Below are 22,723 nucleotides of genomic sequence, written 5' to 3' on the forward strand. Positions count from 1 at the left end.
TAGCTTGACAGCGGATGGTAACGTTAAAGGTAGCACAGGTGTTTGAACAATAAACATAACATGCATTAAAGTGAAGCATTTAATAAATGTTTGCGTGACATTCAGAATATTTGTTCATGTCAAACTATTGGGGTCATTTTTTTCCACTTTAAATTATGCAAGTAATTAACTGATTAGAAAAAGAGGATGATGAGCATGTGCAGTGGATCAAAATTTTTTTGACGTCCTCTTCTTAACGTTAAATGCCGAAAAAATGAACACATAAGAGGTGCATTTTAAATTTGGCGGGCAAAAAATTTTGATAAAAAGCCTTTTTAATTAAGCAATTAATCGTGATTAATCAAAATTCTAAGATGTGATTAATCGTTTGACAGCTCTATAACTGATACAATTAGAAGGTGGATCCAACCAGATGGGCTTATTGATTGTACTTGTAGCAAACAGTCTTATAAATAATAAATGGAAACAAAAATATAATCTATGAAATTAAAATTAAAGCAATATAAATGCATAAAATTACATGTTTTGTTTAACTACAATTCATGTTGTAACATAAATCCATCGGGGTATAGTTTGTCAACTAATACTTTGTCAAACTTTATGGTCACTGAATTTAAGCTTTAGCTATCCTTGGCAGACACGCTTCACAATGTCAGATCAGATCATTTGTCTTAGTCATGGTCAGAGTCTTAGACCTGAGAAAGAAAGGAAAGAGCTCTACCAAAAACAGAGATAACACAGGTCACTATGTTTTATGAAGTGGAAAAAGTCTCCAAACAAGTTCAACCAAGAATGCCAACTAACACAAGAAAAAAAAAAAGATTTGGAAGGAAAGGAGTAGCTTTTAACAAATGTTTAGGAGGAAATTGTACTCAAGTTGCAATATTGGTCGGAAAGTCATTTTGCTGCACAATGTGGACAATATATAAACAAAATGTGCTAGACTTGCACGAAAATAGAGTCCTGAGCCTTCAAATGTTCAAAGCTTAGCCCAGAAGCACGAATACATGTCAGTATGCCACCATTGTACTCTTTCTCTCATTTCATATTACAAATTTTGGCTTTTGAACAGGTTTGTGTACTTTTTATCGCCATTGTAAGTTCAGCCAATGTAACATCAGTTCTTGATGACGTAATTCTCTCCAGTTCATATCTGCACCGTAGTTCACAAGCAGCATGAAACTTTGAAATGTGTGGGGGGTACTAATGGCCATCAGACATGTCTTTTCACCTTTCGCCGGTGCTCGATGACCTCACCATTCAACCATTGATTGGAGTTTTCTGATTGAGTGAGCAGGTCAATAAGAGCGACAAGGCAGAAAATGCTTGACAATGTATACCTTTGTTTGCATTAGCCTGGGAGACTCTTCTATCAGACCTCACAATAAAGCCAAACAATAGACCAATGAATGACTGGAAGTGTTGCTGTATCGTGAAGCACTGTGTGTCACTGTCTCTCAATTCACAAGTACAAAACTCAGTCAGTTAGCCATGGCTTATATATTACTGTATGTAGGCTTGCACAGAGGTGGGCAGCAGCTGAATTGATTGGTTTCCTTTGGGAAACAGAGTGCTTAGCAGAGAGACATTTGGAGAGAGATGAGGTGACTTCCCTGCTATGACTTCCCTAAACGGCACTGTCGCTATTGCCCTCTTATCCCACTGAGAGGTGTGACTTCACGCCGGAAAGTCATTGATGCATCTACACTTAGTAAATAATGCTAATCTGTGGAAATTACCGTATTTTCCGCACTATAAGGCGCACCAAAAAGCCTTCAATTTTTCCAAAAGCTGACAATGCGCCTTATAATCCAGTGCGCCTTATATATGGATCAATATTGAGCCGCAACATGTCTTGCTGTCAAGACGCTATCAGTGACCCTACACGATCGGTGACGCGCATGCGCAGAAGATCCCGCCATCTTAGATTGCTAGCTAATACTAATACTTTACCTCAGAGAAAATAATAAAACAGCTGTTTATTCATTTTGGGAGTGAATGGAGTTGTCAAGAAAGCTGGTTTGTAATCTATTAATACAGTTTGACTGACCTATCTGACTGTTTTGTTGACATTCCCTTAAGCGCAGCACCATCTAATGGATGCATAACCTAACCTCAGCGCCTTATATATGGAAAAAGTTTTAAAATATGTCATTCATTGAAGGTGCGGCTTATAATGCAGTGCCTTATATTTGGAAAAAGTTTTAAAATATGTCATTCATTGAAGGTGCGCCTTATAATGCGGTGCACCTTATAGTGCGGAAAATACGGTAATATGAATGTTGCCATCAATGGTTAGGTTATCGGTACATGATGAAACCCAATCCAAGGGATTAATTCAGGTACACAGTGTTGGCAAATCAAATACATACAATAGTTCTGTATTTCATCTTCTTGGTTAAACAAGCCTGATTTTTACCTTGAAGTTATTTCAGCGCTCACATTCAGTCAACCAAACAGAGGTGATTCTCTTCGCCTCGTATATCTGGAGTCGACCAAAAGAAAAGTCTAATCACAACGTGTTAAGTCTATTCATATCCTCGTTAATTTGGAGAGAGATCACAATAGCTTGGCAGGAAAAATGTTTAATAAAGTCTTGGATAGAACACTCCGTGTGAGTCCACACTCAGGAGGATTTTCACCAGTAAGCTACTTGGCTTAAAACAAACTGTGACATGCACAACATTAATATACAGACACTGCTTGCCTCTGCCGGTATCACTTTAATGTGTTTCCGTTGTAGAAAAATGTGTATGATATTGGACAGACAGGGGGCGGGAGCACAGTTTTAAAATCGCTGCAATGGCTCCCTGTGTGTTTCAGGATTGATTTTGAGGTGTTTTTATTAGTCTTTAAATGTCTTAACGGTCTTGGGCCACACTTATTTACCTGACCGGCTTTTATCGTATCAACTGTTGGTAGCGGATCCTGAGGTCCTCTGATAGTGGTCTTTTTAACTGTTCCTAGGGTGAGGACCACAACACATGGTGAGGCTGCATTTAGCCACTAGATGTGGTCCTCATATATGCAATAGCCTACCGGAGGGCATCAGGTCCGCAGAGACGATTGATATTTTTAAGAGGAGGCTCAAGACATACTTTTTAGTTTGGCATTTAAATTATGGTATTTTTTTTTAACCCCTTTTATTTATTTTCTCAATTCCCAGTTCCTTTTATAATATTGTCTTTTAGCTTTGTTTTGGCTTTTTATTCTGTTTTCTTTTAGCGTTTATCTTGTTTTATTTTGTTGTCTTTTTGTTTTTAGCTCTAGTGTTTCCTGGCTGCCTATCCTCACATGGAGCAAGTACATTTGTCAAGATCAACACTACTTCAGTATGTATACTTTTTTTTTTTTTTATTTACTTTTTTTTTAACTTTTTTGGTGTGCTGTGAGAGTTTTTCTAATGTAAAATCACTCACTAAATGTTAGGAAACATTTAGGCAGACACTTTTTTTGACCCAGAGAAAGTTCTGAATTAAAGTAGTGGAGGGAATTTCTTTAGTTGGGTAAAAAATGCCACAAGCCCTCGCCCCAGGCTCCTGACAAAACAAACTGCACTGCCCAGCTCCTCTCTCCCATACTGAGGGATTACAGGTGCCTTAGTCCACCTGTATACAGTATATAATTGAGTCCTGTGATTACACATCATCTTTCTCATCTAATGCTTGGGTGATAATTGTCACAGTGTGCAATGATGTTCTGTCCAAAAATGTATTCCCATATGACCAGAACACCTCCGCATCTGGCAGGCAGCGCAATTTCAGATGTGCTAGACTTGGTCCAGCCAGTAGGAGATGAAGGCATGGACCAGCCTCTCAGAATCAAGTACAGGGAGGGAAAGGTTAGGTGTAGCAATATTTTTGAGAAGGAGAAAGAAAACTTTGGTCAAATGGCAGATGTAGGTGTCAAAGGAAAGACATCTGACACCTACAGTTGTGAAAGAGGAAGAGAGGGAATGTTATGGTTAGGTTTGACATGGAGGACTGATTTGGATGGTTTCAGTTTTGGTGTTGTTTAGAAATCAAATAGAGTGTGAAGAGGACTGGCCCTGACCCCTGCGGAACCCCAGAGGTGACACTGTGGGACAGAGATCTTGAGCTCCCCGTGTAGGTATGACTAGAACCACTTGAAGATGGTGTCAGAGAGTCTGCAACCAACTGGTAGAATGGAATGCTGAATTAAATTACGACTTCGAGAATACGAGCAACACAACCTGCCTGGCGTAAACCATATCAATAAGCAAATGTTTAAGTATCAGATGAGAAATGATTGGATGAGGAAATTGCATATTGATAAATAGGTTAAATGTAAATGTTCATTGAATACAATCTTATCATCCTTTATCAAAACACTTATTAATAATCTGTAATTTAACAATATAATATCATACACACACAAAAATGGCAACAAGTCTTGTTCTGTGTAGATTCGAGCTACCTTGTCGAAGTCCTTGCTTGGTTTCTGGTTGAGCTGTATTTTTTTTTTGTGAGGAAAGGGCTGTAAAAAGTGAACATTTTATTTTGAATATGGACTGCATGATGAAATCTGTCATTATATGACCTTTTCAAATTTTCTAATCAATGTTAAAGATATGGTGATTTACAGGGTTCGGGCTCTTAGACCCCTGCTGTTAACTGAGGCAGAGTTCTAACTGTTCACCACAATAGAGCTGTGATTACGCCTACACTGCTTCACAAGGTATTTCGTACCTCCCCTACTGTCTGCTCTGCTTCCAACCAAGCATTCAACTGGTGATTTTACCAGCCCTACTCTCCTACTCTCCCCCTTTCATTTCATCTTTCACATCAGCCCCTTTCCTAACTGCCTCCCACCTGTGGTGCCATATCACACTTCCACTGACATTTTCGGATATACAGTAATCCCCCCTCAAACACGGGGGTTACGTTCCAGATCGGCCCGCAAAAAATGAAAAGCCGCAAAATAGAACTAGTGTTAAAATACACGCTAGTCATCTTTTTATTGCATTTATGGCATTTAATGTTTTGTTGTGTTTAAATGCACTTTTAAACTAACTTGAATTGGGCAGCTGTGGCCAAGTGGTTAAGATCATCTTTCATGTTATATGTGTAGCTAGATGCATACATGCTAACTTTCCTGATTTACGCAGGAGAATCCCACAGCAAGAACATCATAAACAAGGCACACACAACTACAAAGCCAATGAAGGGTTGTGCGTTTAAAAAAAAAAAAAAAAAAAAAAAAGGTTTCAGATTTCATAGTGTGCAGACCTGGCATGAAGACGAAGCAAAAGAATCACTTAAATTAAACATAGGGATGACACAAAAAGCCATATTTCACCTTTAAAATTAGTCTATCAATAATTAACACCTATTGAGAATGCAACAGTTTTTTTCATCCACATAAATGTAACAGTAAATTTGAAAAAAAAAAAAAAAGTATATATATATATATATATAAGTGATTTATAACAGGGATAAAAGCTATGCTGAAAGCCAATGTGTAGTTTAGTTAAACCATGTAATGTATTTGTGAATATTTTTACATTGTAAAACACATGCTTAAGGCTAGCGGTCATAAATATTACATTACTGTATTTATGTCTAAATGGCTCTGGGGCACAACAGCTCAGAGAAGACCCTGTACACATCCAAGGGGGGTGTCACATGATTATTTTGGTGCTTTAGAAAACCAAAACAAAAACAGTGACCCGTCTATTTCCACATCATTGATCACATTTATTCCTCTTGATCCCCTAATGTTGCAATTCTACGATGATTGTATGACGGTATGTTAGCCAATGGGATTGTATCTACCAGTTTTAAATATGACAGGCATATCATTCCTGATAAAAAAAAAAAAAAAAAACTGGTCTACCCTCAAACTTAAAAAAATACATAAATACATATATAAAAATTAGGCATTAGGGATCCAGACTCTAGTAGTCATTTACAAAGTATTTTCTAAATGGTGGAAATGTTTAAAATTGTACAGTCACAATGCTATTTGTGCCCCTGAAAATGAAGGTAATCTGCATAATAGGGTTGCAATACTTAATGGGAAATGGTCTATTAAAGCTGAAAGTCAACACTTCAAATCCGTTGTGCTGGTATATAAAGTATCAAACTGTATTCTGTGAGTGAGGCTGCTGAAGTAAACAGAATGAATGTTGGTTAAGAAGCGTTTTTTTTTTTTTCTCGTGACAACATAAGTGTAGTAAGTGTGTAACTTTTTTATTTCAGGGTCATTACAGTGCAGATATAGTGAAACCTTTTTCTGTTGAACATCTGACAATGATTCTTGTTTGTTGGCATTTTTCTCAGACTCTCTGAGTCATTATTGCTTTTCTTTTTTCTCCGTTCCCATCTGCCATGGTACCGTCAGTCTTAAAAAGCCACCTATTTTCTCCAAACTTCAATTTTGCTTGTCTTTGTTTGTCTGTTCTGAGCTGTTGTGAAGTAATTCCAAAAAGTAGAATAAACTCTTATTCTAAATGGTGTGAAAGAATAATTCAAACTCTTTGAAATGCTGTAGCAAAAAAAAAAAAAAAAAAATCAGTTTGAACAAAAATATTGTCTTTACAATTTCAACTTGAAACTTACAAAAGCCAGAATAAATAATAAAACATTTAAATGAATAAATAAAATATCAAATGAAAAGCCGAGGTTGCTTTACTTCTGGCTATAATTACTGATACCCGTACTGATGCTCTCTGATATTTCTATTTACAACAAAGATGTAAAGGGAAATTTGGTGAGTTTAAGTGGGAAAATTTCATTATTGAAGAATCAAGGAAGCAATTGGATGATCAACTAGACTAAGTGCAATTTCTGGAGAAATTGTGTGGGAATGCTGAAAGCTGAATGCTAAGATTTGAATGCATGTGGAATGCTAATGATGGCCTCCTGGTTACTGGACAATGCACTTTACCAACTGTGCCAACGAGCAGTACCAAACAACTGGTAATGATGATAAGTTATATGTCTGGAAGTGGGCGTAGAAAGTGACACTTAGAAATAGTTAAATGTCTATCCCATTAAAAATGAATGGGGAAAGTTGATATTTAACGTTAAATTGTGGGAATATTGCAAGTAATGTGGAATCAGACCATATATACCCCACGAGGCGTGAATCTTTTAAGTAAGTTGAAATTTGAACAGTGAAAATCAGAAGTATTATGTGGGAGTTGTTACATGGCAAAAAAAGTGTGGAGAAAAAAAAAAAGGCCAGTGTTCGTCGACCTTGTTGAAAAGAGCTTCAGTTCGATACATACTTCTGAAATAACACATTTGCTGAAATTACCTTTAATAATGCAATTATAATTACTGATTCTCATTTATGTGAAGACACTGATCCCGTTAATGATTTCTCAGAGTAATTAAGAAACATTAATATCCATATGAAACACTTTTTCTCCCCCTATAATTCTCTGCCAGTGTTGACATTTTCAAGTGATCACTTTTACCACATTACGAGGAAATGACAATGTCCCATACTAGTGAGCTAATTGTTTTAGAACAGGCCTGCAGGCTACTCATTTGGTCCTTGCCCACGGGCACCAGGTTGTTGACCCCTGCATGACAGGTCCCTTTATCAGTTGAGGATAGAAACAAATAACATCCTTATCTTCTGATTAGTCTTCTCCCCCAACTGTCTGACCCCAACCTTCCTGTCACAGCTCATGGCTCACTGCCTCCAAATAGCTCAGGCTGTTTGTTTAAATGTAAAGGTAATCAAGTCCAGCATGCCGCTTGGTTCCACGGAGACCGGAAAAAGACAGACGAGAGGCAGATGGGTCAATCCTTTGGGACGGCTACAAGGACAGGCCACATCAGCAAGTCTTGCAACACCTGCCTGATTCTTATGGAAAGTTATCTATCTTGACTGAGAAACTAAATGTAGAGGTAAACAATTTTGTATTCATGCATATATTCATAAAAGGTGACACTTTGGTGTGCTTTCAGCGCTATTAGGCAGCATTGTTAAGAATCCTTTCGAGTGTAACTGAACCAGTGGGAAAAATGTATGTTATTTGGATTTAAAAGAAAAACAAAACCAGTGTTATGGCAAATACAAGGTACACTGGACACTTGATTAGGTACACCTCACATCCAATGTAAATCAAAATGTTTGCTTTTATAAAGATGGCAATGTTCGGTTTTGAACATTGCCAATGACACAGGTTGAATAATCACGATAAACATTCTTGTGGTTGCAGTTTGCTGTGGTGTAGAACTACATCAGGGTGTTTCTCATATTTGTATTCAGCTCTTGTACTAGATCTCATTTGAATTGTCCAGTGAATTTACATTACCATTATACAACATCACTGCTGGAGGCCTACTCCATAACACTCAAGGCTTTCTGTCAAACCAATAAGCTAGACACTGAATATCATCCAACTGGTTAGGATACCCCATTACAACAAATTAAATGACCCTATAGAAAAAAAAAATGTCTGTCATGGAATAATACAATAACTGGATTTTGAGAAAAAATGTTTTCCAAAATAGCAAACATAATTTAACCTTCTACAGAATATCACAGGATGAAACAGTTTTACCTTATCTAGTCTTTTTTTTTTTTCCCCCAAGAGGTCGCAAAACAGAACTAAATGCAAATGAGAGTCAAGCTGATTATCATGTAAACGCACATATCCTGGGAGGCAAGACTATCTGGCTTTATGTACGTACCGTATTTATTTTGCAACATTTTTCAAATTTCTCCATGAAATGTCATAACCGTTTCACACTACAATGATAGAAGGTAGCATAATCATCCTGGCATCTCCTATGCCTGGCCATCATTCCGTAATACTGACTTTGCAGGACTAAACAAGACTTAAACTTTAAACTTAACTTTAACTATCATACTTTCTGCTCCATGATCCAGTTCTTGTTAGAGGCTGATGATGACCACTACAAAACTTTCTCAACTCAACTATGCCAAAGTTCCATCTTTTCACAGTAACACCATATGGGATTCAATACACAATTGACTTTTTTTCAAATGATGCCCTGTCTGTCCTCTCTCCTTGACACACAGTGGGCACTTCTTTTCAAGTCTTTTGAGTGTGTATATGTGTGTGTTTTTTACACCGCTGTGACCTCTGGACCCCTGAAACTCCCTGTTCTACCGTCTGCTGCTATAGGTAGAGCACACTCTACAGTATATCCATGTCTCTTTCTATCTGTAGTGTGGGCAATACGGAATTGCCAGGGTAGAAAAAGACTCAATTCCCATGCAGCTTAAAGCCTGAGGTGTTTCTCAGCAAAAGACACGCTGTGTCATAAGCAAGGTTATTATAGTTAATGAAAATGAACGAAAGAATAACTAAAATTAAAAAAAAAAATTGTTAGCCAAATGAAATTTTAAAAAGTGCTTTTAACTATAACAGAAACAACTGTTTACATGTTCAAAACTAACAAAAAATTACAATTACAGTAGTATACTAGAATTACTATTTATAGCAAAAATGTCCTTTGTTTTCATCTCAGTCAGTTTTTTTATTACGGGGACTTTTTGGGTTGATTTTGAATGTATTCATTTCGGTTCAGTGCTTATCTGCTCGCCGCAATACCAACGGTTGAATAGACATTTGGGAGTTGTGGTCCCCTAACTGTTTGTCGCCTGGAAGTGACGTAATCTAACTATTTGTCCATCCATCCATCCATCCATTTTGACTGATTGACAGATATAACCAACTTGTTCAAGTGGTTTGTAGTGTGTGGTGTGTAATACTTGTCAATGAGAATTCAAGTCACAAAATGCCAAAAATTGTGACAAAGTAAATACAAAATGGAAGACTTCCTGTTAGGTTTGGCATATGGTTCCTAAAGACTATTCTTTTGGGTCGTGGTGTCATGAGTAGGGTCATGCAAGGGTTATGCTTACTGTGACTAGGGTCATGTAAGGGTTATGTTTGGGTCATGACCGTGAGGTCAAGTGACTGTTTGGAAGTGATGTAATCGGCATCTAGTTTCAGCTGGTAATACGCTATGTGATGTCAGAAGCTATGTGATGTCAGGAATCTTTAATCTCTTTATATAGTCAACAGACAATCAGATAATTCCATGTTAGTCCTGTTACCCACATGTCTAGCCACAACCAATCAGATCGATTCACTGTCTATATAAGCTGTCTGAGAAATGTGTGTTTTTGTCGGATTATTACCTATGTTCCTCTGTGCACCTCCACAGCCCAAGTTAGCTTAGCATCTTGTCTAGTCAAGTTTGTTCTACGCCTCTTGATGTTATGCGAATAAAGAGTTAAAATCTTATTTGTGTCTGCGTTATTGGGATCCAACTTCAGAACATAACACGTTGGCTGTTACATATGTCTCCTAATTTTCAGTGCTCTAGCTGAAAAGTACAACCAGGAATGTTTTGCAAAGTATGAAATTTTGAGAGAGAAAAAAAGAAGTGATGTCATATAGTATGTCAAAAACTTAAGATCGTTTTCCCTGTTGTTGACCCAGGTGTTGAGATGATACATCACACATTTGTAGTCAGTCGGATTAGCAATCTTGGGTAAGGGGGAAAAAGAATTACCTTTGTCAACATTGTACATTCATATAGTCATAGCTCACTTCCTGTACATATTAGGGTATGGCAAACAAATACCCTTTTGTACGTCTGAGGGTGCGACACGTGTCTTCCATTTTTTGTTGCCCTATGTCAAACAAAATGAGATAGGACTCTATTAATTGTATGTAGGGTGCACTATAGATTTTTTTTTTTTTTTTTTTTTTTTTGTACTTGTGTACGGCAGCTTTAAAATATCTTTTCTTTTCTTCTTTTTTTTTTTTTTGCTCGGCTGGATGTGTGTGTAAAGTTTGGTGAGTTTTTCTTCATGTTTAGGGTCTCAAAAATGTGACTCCTTGCGACTCCTAATCATAATAAGAATTCCTCGCGGTGGTCGCTACTCAGGCCGTAATTATTTTTTCATGTTTTGAGTGAATTTACAAATAAGTGTCCAATAAAAGGTTACAAGACATCAAGCAATTGCAGTCGTTGCTAAGTACATGAGTGCAGACTACTTTTCTTGAACTCTAACGCCAGGAATTGTTCATTTCTCAAGGCCCCGTTACAATGCTTGAATGCCAAATGGCTGCTCCCAAATGAGAATAAGTGTGCTTTGGTGTTTAAATTCATTACTTGTCTCTTTCAGGAGGTGGCCTTGCCAGCTGAGACAAATTCCAAATTAGGTTATGATACACCATAAATAATCTCTATCTCTACATTCCAAATGGGTAAATGTACGATTGTGTGGCTTTTAAAGAATTCCCAGTGTAAATTCTGCAAATGTCTCATTTCACACAGCGCAGCCCATTGCGAACTACACACATTACTATTTGCTGTTATCCTTTACTACACACGTAGAACTGAACTGAGCCAATCTGGAAGGAGTGACACTTAAAGTGAGAGTCAAGCTGACAAAGGGAAATGAACAGAGAAACAAAATGTGCTGATAAACTGTGACACTACCATTTGTAATCACTTCATGTAGCTCTGCAGTAGAAAAGCGAGAGGGGAGAGCGATATAAGTACACAAGAAAAGTTCTGCATGTCCAGCGAAGAGTGACACCATTGCAAATAAACCAAATTTACATTTTCTGTTTAACAAGGCAGAGTACAAAGCCTATTGTGTGGTGACAAATCAATTAAAAAAAACCTGCCAGCCCTAATGGAACTAAAGCAGAATGTTGTGTGCAATCATCAATCTCATTTACAAATGATTATCACAATGACACCTCCAAAGTCTTAGTTCTAAAGTTATTTCATCTTTTGCTGATCTCAATTAGCAGAGTGGGACATACACGCCACTTTAAATGACATCTTAGATATGATATTACGGCATCTCAATCAAGAAAATTGTAAGACAATATTATGAAACTGCATTTGAATTTGAGTATTTTGATGCTTTAGTTGTTGATTGTGGTTCTTGTAAATGTGGGGCTGAAATCCCTGTCAACAATGTTGCTGTATTAACTGAGTCTATGGCTTATGCTATTATTTTCTCTCTGTTACTGTTATTCTCAATGAGCACGGCCATACAAGGGACGAGGATAGAGAAAGAGAATGGAGGCGAGCAGTGGCCGAGCACATAACTCAATTATACATCACAGCACTTTTGTTGGTGGCACCACAAATGGAGGAATGATGGGGTTCACTTGGATGAAAGATGTATTTTGGTGGTGAGGTGAAAACTGGACAGTTCTGACTAATAATATGCAAAGATCTGTGAAAGGAAACATATTATGGAAAATTGACTTGCTGCACATTTGGGTGACTGGAGTTCCTGGTCACACATCAAGGGTGAAATTTCATAACCAAATACATTTCATATCAGAAATCTTTGTGAAATCTACATGAAAATACAATTATTTGCATGAGATATGGCTAAAAACGAACTGCTTTCAATAGGAATGACACTCCGATTTTTTTGGGGACCAAGTCATATTACAGATTTTATTGTTATTTAACTGTATTAGCTGGTGGGAAAATAATTTTAGTATAATTTTAGCAAAAAACAAAAATAAAATAAAATAAATATCCCCATAGTCATTGTACAGCAGGGGACTGAAATACAAATCTGTGGTCTGTGGTATTGATGGATTGCAGTTTGATCTGTTTTTTTTTTTTTAATTCAGACCCCTTGTTAAGTATGTGCAGCGTTTGTCATTACATCATTGCAGCATGTTACAGTTAAGAGATAATTTTTCAACAACCTTTTACTGGTGTTCATATGTGTGAAAAATAGGAAGAAGTTAAACTTGAGTACAATAATTGAGGGTTATAGATTTTGATTCTGCTGTTCTGAAAACATCCATCCATCCATCCATCCATCCATCCATCCATCCATCCATCCATCCATATTGACCTACCATACGCGTTTTTGGAATCTGGGAGGAAATCAGAGTACCATAAAAAAAAAGAAAAGAAAAGAAAAGTAGAACAAGCTACAGAAATGGGTCTGAGCAAATATTGGAACCAGAACCTGTGACTGTGAGCTAACCACATGCACCACGGTGCGGTCTCAGACTGCAAATAAAAGAGCATATTTTAATTAATGCCGCTTACCCTTCTTTGAATTGTGAGAGCCTGTCTTCTAGAACGGGTTTGAGAAAATTGCAAAGGCTATAAAGTTCTATTATATGGAAAACCCAGACATGTCCAGCAGATTAATGACACTTATACTTCCAGCACATTATTGTTCCCACAAACTTAGTATTAAAAACGCGTACAATATAATGTATAAATAACCCGTGCGTCTACAAAACAGGAGCGACTAAAAAGATGCACAACTATCATCTTGTTAGTAAAACCTTGTCAGAATTCTCAGTTCTGCCAAGTGAGTGTCATTGCAAAGGAGAGAGCCGAAGGCATTGTGGGGGCTGGGATGGAGGGGAGGGTCCCCACACACTTGAAAGAAAAGGCAGAGAGGGACTGACAGGTTGATTTATTCAAAGAGTAAGGAGTGGGTGAATCAAACTTTAATGGCTTTTGGGAGTGCAAGCCGTTCTCTCCCTCCCTTCAATCTTGCCCCACTCATGCCGTCTTTTCTTGTCTGCACCCACTTTCCTTTCTTTACCTCCCTCTTTCTCACGTTTCTCTCTCTCGCTCCCTCTCTCTCTTTCTCTCTCTGGTCACTCTATAACAAAAGCCTCTCCTTTTTGACAGATAAATATGCACTCATCTCGGCATAGCTTGTAAATCAAGGTGCTCTTCATGCTCACTGAGCTAAACGACAGAAAAATAAATAGAGAAAGAAGAGGTGATTTAGCATCACAAGTCACATAGCCCATGTAATGCCTCTGTAGCATTTTTAGTGTTAACCCCTGACATGCAAAAAGATGCAATAGGATAAGTTGTTCTACAGGTCAAACAACACAAACATGCTTTGCTGATTTTTGCCCTAAAAGTCTTTAAAATTTGATTATATTTACAGGTTCAATTATAGGGATCTTCAATGCCACTTTATGAGTACTCAACTCTTGAGTAGTCACTGATATGAAGTAACGGGTACTGATGCAACTAGTACTTTGATTAAAAAAAGTTGTAATTATTGGCAATTTTCTATTCTTCTAATTCCTGGTATCAGATCGGTACTCGCCCATCCCTATTCAATTATCTCTTCAATACAAGTACAGAACCTTTAAAGGTTCAACAAAGTCAGTCAAGTCAATCTGCGACTTCTTTGTGAAGGTGCTCTGCATTTCCATCCATCCATTTTCTGTAGAGCTTGTCTTCATTAGCGTCTCAGGGGTGCGTAATTTGAACCATTGACATCCTGATATGAAACGAAAAAGTGAAAAGACCCTATTTTACTGTAGCAACGTGAAAAGCATGTTTCTTGAAAAAAACACTATCAGTTACATTACATTATCACTACATTTGGATTTTAGACAGTGAAGGCGCAGATTCTGACATCCATAAAACAAATCAGTGGTGCATTTCCTCCTGCTTTCCTGCGCATCACTGAGCAGTGGAGCTGAACTGTTTATCTGTGGATATGTGCTCTGATATTTAACTAGACATTACTATCATACAGGAAAACAGGTGTTTATCATACTTGGAATGCATTATTATTTTTTTGTTTATCCTCAATAATCACCCAACCACTGTTGGGCTGTTATTAATCATAATTTATTGTTTGTAATCATTGGAAGGAATCTTACCAGCAAACTTGAAAATTATTACTTTATAATCACTTATGTTGTTTTTTTAAATCAAAAGTAAAATAAATTTAATTATTATCACAATACAGAATATTAAAACCCTTTTCATTTATTATTGCTGTTTCAATTGAAGCTTAACTTTAGAAGGAAATCAGGAGAGAACTGCATATCTGTACATATAAAGCTACACACTCAGCGCAAACATAAGCGCCATGCATGAAGACAAAACAGCTTATTGAATTGTTTGAAATCAATGCGCAAACAGCTGGTTTAGCAGCTTGAGTATGAAACAAATGTTACCATATGCACTGACTGTACCAGCTTCAAATGAGTGAGTGGGATTTGAAAAGACCATATTAGATTGTGGAGAGGCTCATCACGTTACTGTAAGTTCCAATCAGAACTGGCAGGCATAAACACAAGAGCAGATGGATAAAACTGAAATGGGAGACCAAAGAAAATATTGACAGGAAGGCACCATCAGGCAAGATCTAATCTGTGTACTGGTAACTGACATCAAGGAGGTGGTCTGGGGCTAATGCCACACAACCAAGGATAACTTTCCATGTTTTACCAAACATAACATGCAAACAGTGAAGGTTAAGTGTGTGAACCTTTGTCTTGATCAAACAAGAACCGCCCAGTTGCCTTGTTTCAACCTTTGTGAATTATGTGAATCTTTGAATTGTACACAAAAACATAGAACTGTATGTGTGGTACTATTTAAGCGGACTGTGTTTGTCTATTGTTGTGATTTATTATACCTGAAGATCACTAAGCATTTTATGACGGATGTATGCAAAAATCCAACTAATTCCCAATGGTTCACATGCTTTCCTTGCAAATTTATATGAACTCTAATACTGGGTTGGCCTGTGCCCGAAGCAGAGAAGAAATCTGTTCTGGACAGAAGACATGAACAAAAACCTATATCAACTTAATATTAAAATGCAGGAAAAAAAAAAGCAGCTCCAGGGACCATTTATGATCTTCTTGAAGAAGCCTTTGGTTCAAAAGAAACAAGTTGAGAGGAAGAAAAAAAGGAATTGTGGCCATTTTGTCAAACAAATGTTGGAACAAGCCCATATAATCAGTGCAGACAGTGGTGTCCTTCCTCTCAGATACCAAAGACTTTAGCCAGAAGGCAAACATTCTATCCACAGAATCGCCCACTTCCTTTACTTCTCCACAGAATAAAGTTTCATCCATTGAAGGCCGGTTTATATAGTCAAAATTGTGTGTGTTGGAAAACAAGGGTAGAGCAATAATACAGACTATGGTACAAAAATAAACTCTACAGTTAAAACAAAAGAGACATGATAGACTATAGTTCAAAATAAAGTAGGTAAATGATAGATATCCGACTTCCATGATTTTGCACATGAATTTGGTTCCGGTCCGAGTTGCGAACGCACAACCGAGGGGCACAAAGTCGGAAGCACAAGTATTTTGACGCAGCCCACACGTCGCAAACCGAACCGGAACCAAAGCTGATGTGCAAAAACATTCCCTCCTCTTCCATGTCATATACCCAATTTGAGAGGTCATTGAATGTCTTCAGCACTGAATACCTGAGGTCAGCAAGATCAGGCCAATAAATGGAGCCCAGAGTAAAAAGCAAACATGGCACATAAGCATTTCACTGTTATGCTGCACACAAATTGACTAAGCTGCCAACAGAACTGAAGTTAGCCCAAAAGAGTAAATTCCTATACAGAGTGAATCGAGGTTGAAAATTATATTTTCCTAATACGTATGATTAACTCATTTGCTCCCAATAACGTGTAAATAAGTTTTTTTTTAATGTTCTAAGTGTCCCAAAGACGTATTTATACGTTTTTGTTGTTGTTTTTTAATGCTAGAGCATACAGAAGGCTTTGATTCAGCCTCTCAACTGCAAAGAACGGTTGCAGAAATGGTAGTTATTACACAAACGGCCAGCAGGTGGCAGCAGAGCAAAGGAGATCAACCAGGGCCATCTAGAAAAAAAGCTAAATTACTTACAATTTTAAATAGATTTGTGAAAACTGATGAAACTTAGCTCTCTTCGAATGCTAATTGCTGCAAAACGGAAACAGATAGAAACATACTTTTTTTCCTGATGAAAGAAGAGACTTTAATCTTTTTTTTGATCGTTTACATGCTTTTATAGCAATAGGTCGCTTGCACATCGTAATGCATCATGGGAGTTTTTTCTTCGGGCGCCATCTTGGGTGTCCGCCGGTTCACAAGGTACACTCGCGAGTTACACGGTAGAGCTTATCAACCTGATGTCATTTTCGCAGTATTTTCACGACTTACCGGAAGATCAAAAACAACGATACAGGCAGAAGGTGTCTCTGTGTGGTGGGATTGATCCTAATTACGTCCTGACCAAGGGTGAATTTTTTTTGACGGAGAAAGCTTGCTGGCCAAATGTGACATCTCTGGACATCTTTCACTACCTCGTGTTGACAACATGCTCCATAACACGCCAACAAATCCCTGGAGGCTTACAATTATTTTGTAAGCGGGTGGATACAGAGTGTAAACTTTAACATCGCATCAGAAGAAACTGTTGCTGTTGCACGTAAGTAAACCACATGGTGTTGGTAATTCTGCACACAAAAATGTTGATTTGTTCTCAGGCTTCCTGTTATCATTGTGTTTACATGCACAGCTGGGTTTACCTGATGTGGTTTTTCTAATAATTTTATAACAGGCAAATATGGCAGAGCGTATAAGAATAAAAAGTAACTGCACAGCCTCCCCGTGGCTTAATTAAATTTAATGCTACCCTTTCACTAGTTACATGTTACTTAATCAACTTATTCTAAATGGTTAAGGTTAACCACTATCAGAGGACGTATTTTTAGTTTCAGTTTCCAGTACAATAAAACGTGTTCATGGTAACTACTGAGCATACTGACAGCTTTTCTTATGATCTCACAGTTAAGGAGGCTGTCACAACACCCAATTTCTGTCTGGTGCCGGATGGCAACAATTCCCATCACTTGTCACGACAACACCAATAGTATTACCAGGTATGTATTGCTTTACTTTTTGTAGTTTCTTATTTAATTCTATGTTTCATATTTTCATTACAATGTTTGTCATATTTTCAGATTCAGGCACAGATGAGTTTAACTGGACGGGACTTCTGCGACTTTGTGGTGTGGACAAAGTGTGATTGAGCGAGTCCACCCAGATCGCTCGTTTTGGCCAGCTGGAAAAGCCAGAGTTTTTTTTCCCAAAATCCCCTCCTTACCTGAACTGCTCGAGAGAGCATTTACTAGATCAGCAGTGGACTTCCAGTGTTCCTGCTCAGCCGCTGTCACCTACCACTTGCTCATGTACTTCAAAGATGCGGAGTAAAGTAGTTTTTTGTGCTGCAGCACATTGTAAAATCAAATGATATCACTTGAAGTGTGCCAATCTAGACTGCCTTTTGGCAGTCTAGATTGGCACAGTGGACAGTGGTTTTGTGACAAGTGTGAAACAAGGATTATTGGGAAAACTGTAACAGTACTGGTACTTGTCTTACATTAAACAAATTTAAAAGAGAGCAACTTTTTCCTCTGTACATAGCATAATGAAAGTCATTGCATACCCCATCAACATTACATCATACCGTCATACTCTTAAAATAATGGCCTAATATTTTGACACAAATTATCAACCCTCGTGAGGATAAGCAGTAAGGAATTTTAATGTAAATATCTCAGGATGGTAGGCACCTGTGCTAAAATGAACTACATTAATATAACAGTTCAATTTTATCCCTGAAATTACTACATCTAATCATTATTCACTTCATTTTTTGTGCTTTTAGAAATAATGGAGATTTATGCCATTACTTTAAGAGGGACCATATTGCACATTGAGTCAAATCCTGTCATTTGTATTATGTATAGCTTTGTAAACAAACCCAACAATAGAATTTGTATAATCGCTGCCTTTATTAGTGCCAAACAAACAGTCGCATGTTGTCCTCCTTCAATGCTCGTCTTCGTTTCCATCATGTCATTGGCAATCAAGTCGGTGTGGCATGAGATCCCTAAAGAAATAATAATAAATAATAAAAAAAGATCACAAAAAAATACGGTACCAGTAATAGGTTTAATATAGTACAGTAGTATAGTTTTTTTGTTAGTGTAAAAGAAATGTACACATTTGGTTGCATTTTTTAATGTATGAACATTGCTACAGGCAAATACTTATTTCTATAAACACTTCCAAATGTCTCTAAAATATAAGGTGCGTGTACACACACAAACATAAACACATACATTCACTCATGCATACAATATATCATGTAATGAATTCTGAGTGGCATACCAGAGTCAATGATGTCAGCAGTACTTGAGGGTACAGGTTACTGGAGCCATCTGGCTGCATAACTGCAACAAACTCTCTGCCACTTCGAGTCGTCTTTTCTTTGCTTGTCTCTCCTGTGCACGTTCATATCTTGGCACCGACTGGGCTGAGACATAGATGTTGTAACTTGGGACCCAACTTTAATGTTGGAGCCCAGTCGGGATGATTGGACAGAAAAACGGGCGCAGGGCGACCTGTTAAAATAAACAAATATATAAACAAATAAAATATGGAAAGACTGGTTATTTTGCCGCAGTAGGGTGGCCGTGAATAAGTTCTTTAGCATGATGTGTAGGCTACCGGGGGTCTGTTTACTTGCATCACCCCCGGGGGTCTGTTTTCTTGCATCACCCCCTTCTGTCTCTTTTTTCCAAGTTTACATTTTGCCACCAAAAAACATGTTATCGGCATTAAGAGCCCAAGACTAATCAATCCAATTTCAGCAGTAAACACTTTGCACTGGCACTACTTGGGTGAAAATGTTCGATGTTAGCTTTCGGCTAACGTCCGCTAGCCAGCTTGTACTACCGAACTTGCTTGCTCATGAATCCAAAACATAAGCAACTTGCCCATATATGGGCGGTCGAAACGTTATTAATCCTCATGCATTAAATTAAATAAAGGTAAACAAGCTTACCGCTCACAAAGTGATCGCTGCACACACGAGCCCAAAGTAACGACTTCCCTCCGGAGTCCGCACTCCTCTGTCTCCAAGCCCTGGTTCCTAATTATTTTCGGAATTCGGAAGAAAGGCCGACCATTTTCCCCCTTGGCTTTGTTCGAACAGCCAACGATGCAGCAACAATGTACCATTTTAAAAGCAGACAACAAATGTGATAGATACGTGTTAGACCGAATCGCTACGTAAATGGAGGCCACCCAGCATGGCGACTACGAGAAATCCGAGGCGGAAGTGACGACACGTGCAAGCGACCTATAGAACACAACATTCTGTGGGCCTTGCAAAATCAGTCAAAATCCAGTAAAACAGCCGGAAGCGAACGGGATTGCTCCTGTGAAAATGACTGGGAGTGAATGAGTTAAATGTTTTGTAACTAAGTGAAGCACATGAATATGAAATGAGCTAAATATATAAAGCTGCCTTGCCTTGCCTTAAAGGGAGAGCTTGAAAAGTACATTAAGTACTGACACATGACAATATCTAGTGATTTCAAAGTATAGAGGGAGGTAAGTGAAAGGAGGGTACATACAATAGAATTCAGCCAAAGAAGAAAGTTATAAAGAGTAGCCAGCGATGGATAAAATATTGAGTGTCTCATTTAATCTTTTTACTTCATATTCACCCCCACCCTTTCTCCTTAAATCCCACATCCCTCCCTATGGAGCTCAGGGTCTTAGTGTCAGGCAGAATTCTCTTTGAGACCTGAGCCAGTCAACCAGTAGCCACTCAACTCCGCAGCCACAACAATCTATTACGATACAGGAGAGACAGCGAGAGCAGACGCTGAGCCATTATTGGGCTGGCTGAATCCCATTCATTGGTCATATCAGGAGCGCTTGTTTCAGATAGAAAGTATGTGATTTATGTTTGCGTGTGTGTGCTTATTATATTAATGATGAAGAGTTTTTTTGTGTCATTTCAGTTGTGTATGGCGGCAGGAAATGTACAAACCAATACGTTCATTGCACCTTCCCCCATTTAACATTTATTAAGATCAGCTTTGCAAAATTGAGCGAGTGGGTGTGCGAGAGGCAGGCAAGAGCTGAAGCAATCTTCTCACATTCAAACATTTCTCTAGTTGGGATACTATAAAATTAATAGCTACTGTATTTAATAAAACTGCTCGCCATGACAGAATATTTTAGATTGAATTATGACACATTTTCCCGGACCTCGCTTTAAATACAATTTTAACAGATTCCTGCCCAATTGTATTCCCCAGATCGTCACATTTCTGGATCAATAGAGTTGATCTTTTCACTATATGGAATTTAGAAACGGTAATAATCATAGCCAGCTTTAATCCTGTAACCATCTGCTATTCAATCCACACATTAGTCCTGGAGATATTTACAGTTATCGCATCCAGACTCCAGTGTGTAGTGTGGTGTTGCAGTTCATTAACACATGCAGAGGAAACACTAGAAGCCCACCTGCCTCCCTTCACCCTTTTTATGACTCCACAAATTAAAATGACATTAAGACGCATGACATCCAGGGCTGCTTGACTTGTTAAACGCATTGCGCTTTATACAGTGCTTGTCTTCTCTAACTACGGGACTTTTTTCATTAAAAAAAAAAAAAAAAAAAAAAAAAAAAAAAACATCCTAACCCCATTACCCAAATATTTACAGTTTTAGAAAGATGTGCCACAATGTAGTGCTTTTAATGGTACTACCACGACTTTACTTGGTGCCATGTATTAGTTAAGTAGAATTGAGGTTGCGTGACAACAATGAATATGCCATTGATTGGCAAATAATCATTGAAGCGTTTTGCTTTGATTGGTTGCTTCCATGCAGCTTGAAGTATCCAAAATCGGTGAAATAGTGTATTTGTATATCTGTGATTTTCTTAATGAATGGTTAAACATGTTGTCAGAGAGTGTGTAGGAAGTATTAGCTTTACTGCAGAGGTTTATTACAACAATTTTATAGGCAAATTCTATTTATAGATTTGGCGGAGAGTTGGCCGGGTGGGTAGGGAGTTTGGGTAGGGTGCGCAAAATATTTTGTTATTGGTTTGGAGGCGAATACAAATAATAATTGAGTAGCACATAAATAGGTCTTCTAAATTTAACATCCCGCAGAGAAGAGTGTTGTTGACAACCATTCCAAATTTGAATGATTAAAAAACAAAATGGTCTTCAAAATTGTGAAAAACCAAGCAATTGTCTCCACTTTCAGATGCTGTGGGCATGTGTGTCCTTTGGATGCAACTTGGTCTAGCAACCCTTATGCCTAGACACCTCCAGATATTTCAGCTGTGAAAATATATCTGATTCGCTGTAATATGTCCCATCAAGGTCCTTTTTTCTACATCACAACAAATTTAAAATCATAAAGCGGCTACAACCGAACCAAGTCCGGGTCCACCTCTGACTAAAACCTCCCCCACCGCTCCCTCTTGCACCTTTCTCTCCATGCTGTGCGTGCACTCATGGCTGACAATGAGGCGCTCTATAGCGGCCACACTAACATGAAAGCCTTGGCTATCGTATTGGGTTATAGCTTCTTTTTTTTCCCCTTCGCTCTGCCACCTTCCTATCTGTGACGTGTGCACTCACAGCCAACAACGAGGCGCTCTAAAGTGGCCACTCCAGTGGGATTTTTGGGGTGTACGCATAGCTAGCTAGCTAACTGTGCATCAGAATTGCTGACGTGAACGAAGGTGAATGAAGGCGCTCGTGTAAGTGTAATAACTGGATCCCGATTTTGCCATGCTCAAAAAAATTGGAAAACTGAATTAGGGAAAAATGTAAAAGTATTACAAATTATTTTTGCAGATTAAAACCTGCCAATCGTCTTTATTATTACTATTTGGCATTAACTTATGGCACACTAGTAACATTATGAAGCTTTCTCAATTATTGTGGTATGTTACAGCATGATCGAGTGATATCACGGCATGTTTGCTTCACGAAACGCTTTGTTTCCTTTGCGTAATGAGTCTTAAAAAGCAGCTCCCAACACATACACAGAAACAAGGGTGGAAAATGCAGTACAAGAAACGTGACATGGTGAAAT

General features: G+C 38.1%; 1 protein-coding gene and 2 long non-coding RNA genes across 3 annotated transcripts in view; 1 reads left to right on the plus strand and 2 right to left on the minus strand.

Moving 5' to 3' along the window:
* Positions 1–22,723, minus strand: part of cdh23 (cadherin-related 23) — a 175,308-nt gene that overhangs the window by 108,608 nt on the left and 43,977 nt on the right. The window lies entirely within an intron of this gene.
* On the plus strand, positions 16,966–17,893 carry LOC144001457 (uncharacterized). The gene is made up of 3 exons (XR_013278489.1): positions 16,966–17,228; positions 17,596–17,682; positions 17,764–17,893. It is a non-coding gene; the product is annotated as an uncharacterized LOC144001457 (long non-coding RNA).
* Positions 18,579–19,009, minus strand: LOC144001458 (uncharacterized). The gene is made up of 2 exons (XR_013278490.1): positions 18,977–19,009; positions 18,579–18,695 (listed from the first exon to the last, which is right to left on the minus strand). It is a non-coding gene; the product is annotated as an uncharacterized LOC144001458 (long non-coding RNA).

The sequence above is a fragment of the Festucalex cinctus genome, chromosome 14 (genome assembly GCF_051991245.1).
Source record: "Festucalex cinctus isolate MCC-2025b chromosome 14, RoL_Fcin_1.0, whole genome shotgun sequence".
NCBI lineage: Eukaryota > Metazoa > Chordata > Actinopteri > Syngnathiformes > Syngnathidae > Festucalex > Festucalex cinctus.